The 7521-nt window shown below is 43.8% G+C and overlaps 1 long non-coding RNA gene across 1 annotated transcript; it reads left to right on the forward strand.

Moving 5' to 3' along the window:
* Positions 1-797: 797 nt before the first annotated feature.
* Positions 798-5861, forward strand: LOC119363596. Its single transcript, XR_005174102.1, has 2 exons — positions 798-3785; positions 4737-5861. It is a non-coding gene; the product is annotated as an uncharacterized LOC119363596 (long non-coding RNA).
* Positions 5862-7521: the final 1660 nt, after the last annotated feature.

Genomic DNA, 7521 nt, shown 5'->3' on the forward strand with positions numbered 1-7521 from the left:
CCTTAAGTTTCTCTTCGTGAAGTCATTGCCTGTTTGTCATACCTATTTGACTTCATTGCTTGACTGTTATTGTTGATTGGCTTCATACTATCTTCCATCCTGAGCCTTACTACCAAGTTGCTATTAGTCTTTGTACTTTCACATTATTGCATACTTGACTATGGCTTGCTTGTTGTAGTTTATCTTCCGCTGCATATCAATTAGGTAATTTCTATTTTTCGTCTTCGAAACTTCCATGTTTTGAAGACTTTGATAAAAATCGCCTATTCACCCCCCACTAGTCGATAACTAGCACTTTCAGAAGTTAAATTTGATATGTACATTTGTGTCTTGCAAAGTTCAAATTATATCCATAGTTCATGTTTGTGTTTCTATATTTATGCAATTTTGGAGCAAAAGATGTGGTTGAGTGCTAATAAGCACATTTCATATATACAATTTGGGCACACAAATATACCATTTACTGTGATTTGACCATTAATTCTTGCTATGAACTGTTGCATATGTGCATGAAAATCATATAAAGAATCATTTACTAGTCATTTGTTTCCTTTGCAGAAAAGTGCGAGAAGGCACTATAAACTTCAAGATCCAGAATAAGTGGCTAAGAGAACAAAGAAGAGGAGGAAGAATGGACTTGTGCGAGAAGAAACGAAGTAACCAGGGGGCCAACTATAGAAGAGAGGATCATCTTGTGCCAAAAGAAGAGAAGAAGGAGGGAAAAAGTGCAAAATGGCAGATCAGGGAGGCAATCAAAATCCCTAGCACGCCTCAATTTGGATCGGGCCTGGCACACATCTCTCTCCCTCACCCCCTCCTCCACCACCGGCCGCCGGCGTGGCGGTGCGCCTACTGCTCCTCCACTCAGCCACGAGCACCATCTGCCGCACCATCCATCCATCTCAGCCGCGCCATCCATCCACCACTCCACCAGCGCCGCATCCCCAACATCCAACACCGCCGCGCCACACCACCAGCAGCCTCCATCCGCCAAACCACTAGTACACCACCGCCATCGCCAACTCCCTCTTCCTTCCTCTGCTCTCTCAACCTCCCGCTGCTGCTTCTGCTCCAATCCCCACGCTGCTCACATTACTTTTCCTTGCTGTTGTTCCTTTACTGAAGAAAACAACCTGCTGCTGTTCTGCACTTGTTGTTGTTCTGAACTCTGAACTCCTGGTGCTGCTTATTTCGTGCCCAAGCTGCTGCTCCTCTCTTTCTTGCAACACCTACTGCTGTTCTTCTCCTTCTCCTAACCTTGCTGTTGTTCTTCTCTGAACTCCTACCTCGCTGCTACTCTGCTTCCTCACCTCTGTTCCTGCTACTTCTCTTTTGAACCACAAACTGCTGCTGCTCTCTTTCTTTCTCTTCCTCCCTCTCTTTCTATGCATGTGTGTGTAATTTCTGTGAGTTATTAGTGGATGCTAGATCAACCATATTCAAATCAGTATCAGTTCTATATGTGTCTGTATGTCAGCTAGTTTACTATAACAAATTGTGCTTTTATTTTATATTGAGATTGATCTTTGTGAAGTCAGATGTGTGATTGTGTTTGATCTCTAGTTAATAGTTAGTTAAGTACCTGTGATATATATACATATGTGTGTGTCTGTGATGTGATACATTTATGTTCTGTCCTACAACCTTGTTTCTTCCCCCTGTTAATTATATATATTCATGTCTTTTTAATTCCCTAGCAGTTTGATGTTTGCTTCTGCTAGCATTTTATTTTTCAAGTTTAATGAAAATACCAAAAAGACAGTGATTGCAATCTTATGCTACCTATGCTAGTTTGCAATTTCTTTGTCGTCAATCCTTGTTAGTGTTAGGTTTATTTTCTGTTTTCATCACCCAATATCGTGTTACCTAGATTTAGCCGAGCGTAATCGCCGTCGCCTAGTCCCTGTGGGGAACAACGACATCCATAGTTTGGGCGTTAAAACCCCACTATATTTACAACTGATCATTTTGGCGCCGTTGCCGGGGATTAGCGTTGAGTGACCGTGTTAGGCTATAGACTAGGTTTTTCTTCTTTTTCTATTTTGTGCCATATATTTGTGATATATCTCTTACCCCTAACCACTGCTCTAGTTATCTTCTCTTTCTTTTCTTGTTCATGTTGTATGTTGAATTGTCTTCTTGGAAAGGCATTCTCCTCAGATCATCATGCTTATGCGAGCAACACTACAAACAGCACGGAAAGTATTTAAGAACTAATAAGTAAGATTTCCCATCGATTAGATGATTTAGCTCGGTAGCGAGAAGTAGTTTTTGAGGATAGGCCGCTCTTATGATCCTTATTCCGGAGGCCATCCTTATGTTGCTCCTACTTGCCATATTTGTGGTTTTCAGGGCCATTCGCCCGCTGAATGTCAGCATGGTTACTCTCACACTTCAGATTGTTTTGGCATGAGCTTCGCTCAAGAGCATAGCTCATACCAAAACAATTACTCACATGGGTGGCCTGATAACCCAATTATGTCATATAGGAGCAACAACCCTGAGATCTCATCGTTTGCCTCTAGTTATCCAATGCAGGGATTTAGGTACAATGAGGAGAGCCACAACTATGCTCCACAACAGTCTTATTCAGCTCCTATTCATATACCTCAGCACCAGGAGATGTGTCCAATGGAGTTAAATGGTCCTCCATTTGGTCAACCAATAACTTCAGCACCTAATGAGTCGGTAGAGCAATCTCATGTGCAAGTGCCCACACAAGATGAGTTCGATGGCATAGACAAGCTCACACTTTTTAGTCTCGAGTTCACTTGGAGTGCTGAGGATGATCCTATTAGGAAGGTTATACTAGAGGAAATGAAGAAGATCAAGAGTGGAAAAGAGCTAGTGGAAGAAGTAAGGAAGATTGAGAAGAACATCAACGCTGGCAGCACTATTTCTTCACAGCTAGAGCTGAGTATTTCTGGGATATCCTTTGATACATGTGAGGTTCCAACACCGTCACATACAGCTGAGCAAGATAGCAAGAGTTCAGAGGAAGAGAGACCTCAGATTTAAGATGAACTAGAAGACAAGGAACAAGATGATCAAGAGCTGCAATTTCCATGTGATCAAGTTGAAGACTCATCATCTACTACTCCTAAAGAAGTACAAGAAGATGTTGTAGATGAAGATGAAGAACCTGAGATTCACTGTCCTATTGTCATACATGAGTGTGATGTGTCAGGTTTACCCAATCCTCTTGATGACATGCTACCTTGTGATTTCTTTGCTTCTAACTTGCATTGCATGATGCCATCACTTAAGGTAGATTTGAAAAACTATTTGCTTGGACATGATCATACACACCTTGTTAGTGGCATTACTCTCATTTGTGATGATCACAGTTACTTTCCTCGTGCTAGTTCTATGCTTAATGAAACATATCATTCCCATGCTAGTCTTGAGCTTAATGATAAATATCATCCTCATGTTAGTGTTGACCTTGCTGATTTCTACCATCCTAAACATGTGCTTTATAGCTATGCTTATGTAATTGGATATTCGATTGATGACTTGGAGGGTATTATCCCTACCGCTTGCATTGTTTCTTTTGTTGAGTGCCCTTTCAGGTTTTTGCTACTGCACCGTTCACTACATGCTGACCAGGTTCGAGGTGACATCCCTTGGGATCCTGGTGGAGTCAGAGCATGGCGATGAGGAGAAGCAAGGGGCACACACGAAGAAGAGTGAAGCTGGAGCATGCATGAGGAAGCAAAAGGAGAGGAGTCGTAATGCACGAGGATGTAAGAGTGATCGAGCGAGACCTACATCATATAATCCCGGTGAGCTGTTTCATGACCCCAATATGAATACCATCATACATTATACATGCTGTAATCAACTGCCATTTGGGTCGCTTGAGCAATTTCTTAAATATTGTCCCACTGAATTTTACCTTCGACATAGGGTGATTGATGTGAATATGTGAACTGAGTGTTGAATGCCTTGTAAACTAGTGATCTACACAATGCTTGCTTTGCTGAAAGTAGTGAAAGCTATTAGTTTTGAGTGCTCAAATCCCTAGTACACTAGAAAACTTAATCATTTTCTGCTTTTACCTTGATACACCTAGATCATTAAGTGTCAAATGCTGAGTTTGTGCCTAATGTGTTCCCATTGAGAGCAATCACCTAACCACTATGGATTAGCATGCTATGTTCCCTGGATCGGTAGCATGTGAACCAGACATGGAGAAGTGATGATTCCGATTTTTGTGCTTATGTGTTGTTCATTTAAAAAAGTATATCTTACAATAAATAAGTATCTGATCTTACCTAACAGTAGCATGTCATGTTCCCTGGATTGGTGGCTTGTGAAATCTGCCAATTGAAGGGAACCTTTGGCACAATCATCATTCGAACTAGTTGATCTTCTTTTATCATTGTAAAAGTTTAAAATGGTCAAGTCTACTAGTATCCTACCGCTTTGAAGCACTCCTAACCATTAATTTTCACTAGCTAAGTCCAAAGCATGCACTGGTTATAGATCTACTTCACTTGGCATTCTCTAGTCAGTTCTCCATTCACTATCGAGTTCGTGTCATAAGCCTTTACTAGAGGACAAGTAAAGATTTAAGTGTGGGGGGAACTTGATAAGCACATTTAATATATACAATTTGGGCACACAAATATACCATTTATTGTGATCTGACCATTAATTCTTGCTATGAACTGTTGCATATGTGCATGAAAATCATATAAGGAATCATTTACTAGCATATGTTTCCTTTGCAGAAAAGTGTGAGAAGACACTATAAACTTCAAGATCCGGAATAAGTGGCTAAGAGAACGAAGAAGAGGAGGAATAATATACTTGTGCGAGAAGAAACGAGGTAACCAGGGGGCCAACTATAGAAGAGAGTATCATCTTGTGCCAAAAGAAGAGAAGGAGGGCAAAAGTGCAAAATGGAACAAAGAAGAGGAGGAAGAATATACTTGTGCGAGAAGAAATGAAGTAAGGCCCGATCCAAAATTGAGGCATGCTAGGGATTTTGATCCCCTCCCTGATCTGCCATTTTGCACTTTTGCCCTCCTTCTTCTCTTCTTTTGGCACAAGATGATCCTCTCTTCTATAGTTGGCCCCCTGGTTACTTTGTTTCTTCTCGCACAAGTATATTCTTCCTCCTCTTCTTCGTTCCATTTTGCACTTTTGCCCTCCTTCTCTTCTTTTGGCACAAGATGATCCTCTCTTCTATAGTTGCCCCCCTGGTTCATCCATCCATCCCAGCCGCGCCGCGCCATCCATCCACCACTCCACCAGCGCTGCATCCCCAACATCCAACACTGCCGCGCCACACCACCAGCAGCCTCCATCCGCCAGACCACCAGTACACCACCACCAACGCCAACTCCCTCTTCCTTCCTCTGCTCTCTCAACCTCCTGCTGCTGCTTCTACTCCAATCCCCACGCTGCTCACATTACTTTTCCTTGTTGTTGTTCCTTTACTGAAGAAAACGACCTGCTGCTGTTCTGCACTTGTTGCTGTTCTGAACTCTGAACTCCTGCTGCTGCTTATTCCGTGCCCAAGCTGCTGCTCCTCTCTTTCTTGCAACACCTTCTGCTGTTCTTCTCCTTCTCCTAACCTTGCTGTTGTTCTTCTCCGAACTCCTACCTCGCTGCAGCTCTGCTTCCTCACCTCTGTTGCTGCTACTTCTCTTCTGAACCACAAACTGCTGCTGCTCTCTTTATTTCTCTTCCTCCCTCTCTTTCTATGCATGTTTGTGTAATTTCTGTGAGTTATTAGTGGATGCTAGATCAACCATATTCAAAACAGTATCAGTTCTATATGTGTCTGTATGTCAGCTACTTCACTATAACAAATTGTGCTTTTATTTTATATTGAGATTGATCTTTGTGAAGTCAGATGTGTGATTGTGTTTGATCTCTAGTTAATGTGTTAGTTAAGTACCTGTGATATATATACATATGTGTATGTCTCTGATGTGATACATTTATGTTCTGTCCTACAACCTTGTTTCTCCCCCCTGTTAATTGTTAGATAGTTATATATATATTCATGTCTTTTTAATTCCCTAGCAGTTTGATGTTTGCTTGTGCTAGCATTTTATTTTTCAAGTTTAATGAAAATACCAAAAAGGCAGTGATTGCAATCTTATGCTACCTATGCTAGTTTGCATTTTCTTTGTCGTCAATCCTTGTTAGTGTTAGGTTTATTTTCTGTTTTCATCACCCAATATCGTGTTACCTACCTTTAGTCGTGCACTGTCGCCGTCGCCTAGTCCCTGTGGAGAACACGATACACTCGCAGTTCTGGCAAAATACTCTATTGTACTTCCAATTGATCAAGTGCCCTATTTAGGGCAGCTGTTAGAGTAGTGGTGTCCTATTATAGGGTTTCTGTTGGAGAAAAAAAATCCAGGTGTTGGAGATGCTCAAACTACTTTTCGAGTGCTCAAACTACTTTTGTTATTCTCTGCCATAAACACCAGCGGAGCCATCTGAAGAGACACAGCTGTTGTGGAAAGGAGACCACCCCAATGGGCTTCCCAGCCATCTACTCACACACAAGCACCACCTATGTTGCCTTGCACAGGTAGCTGAGCTGGGCTGCAGTGCAGTTCACGGCGACAGAGGTGGCTGGAGAGCACGCATGAATCGCCAAAAGAGGAGTAGGGGTGGCGCGCTCCTGCTGCAGCGCTGCCCGGAGGATGCATGCATGCTCTGGTGCGGCAACACTGCACATAAGGCACGGCGCCATTGGAGGCGCAGACGAGAAGCCACTCCGGCTGGGCCGCAGTGCCGCACTGTGCCGCTCTAGTGTGCGCAGCCAGCCAGAATAGGCTACAGCATACTACTGGCACAATGGTGATGGTACGAATAGCTTTGCTATCGTGGATGGATGGATGGATGTGTGGGTGGCCGCGGCGAGAGTGCGCCTCCACCGCGGCGCCTCATGTATCAGGAGAGAAACCTATCGAGGGAAGACGCTGATAGGTCAGGTGGGCTCCTAATGGGTTAATAAGGCTAGCCCACTTAATTTTTGTCCTATCCAATGGGTTTCTTAAGTGGGATGGGCTGATTAGTCCTATTTAATCCCACTCCCACCTTCAGCTTGAGATCGGGCCAACTAAAATGTGCCTTATCAACATGTTTGTAACACTTCTCACCAGGTTTTTCTTAATTAACAAGGCAACTCTCTTGTTTTTACCTAACAGATTGAGCCTAAGAGCAACTCCAATGCGCCGGCCCATTTCGTCCGCACGCGTTCGTTTGGATCGTGGCGGATAGAAAAGTCGACCCAACGCGCCGACCCGAACGGACGCGTATTGGCTTTTCGTCTGCCTGCCGACCCATTTCCGGCCCAATTTTGAGCCTCAATTGAGTTGGTGCAGACACGAAGCGAACGCGCACGGCGCCCGCCTACTCCTCCCCTGGCCCGCTAGTCGGTGGCACATTGGCCATCCTCTCCCATTGACACCAAACCATCGCTCGCCTCCGCTTTGTCGCCGCCGCCGCCCATTTCCGGTGCCTCTGCCAGCAGTCGGTGCCGACACCCTT

This window comes from Triticum dicoccoides, chromosome 2B, assembly GCF_002162155.2.
Source record: "Triticum dicoccoides isolate Atlit2015 ecotype Zavitan chromosome 2B, WEW_v2.0, whole genome shotgun sequence".
NCBI lineage: Eukaryota > Viridiplantae > Streptophyta > Magnoliopsida > Poales > Poaceae > Triticum > Triticum dicoccoides.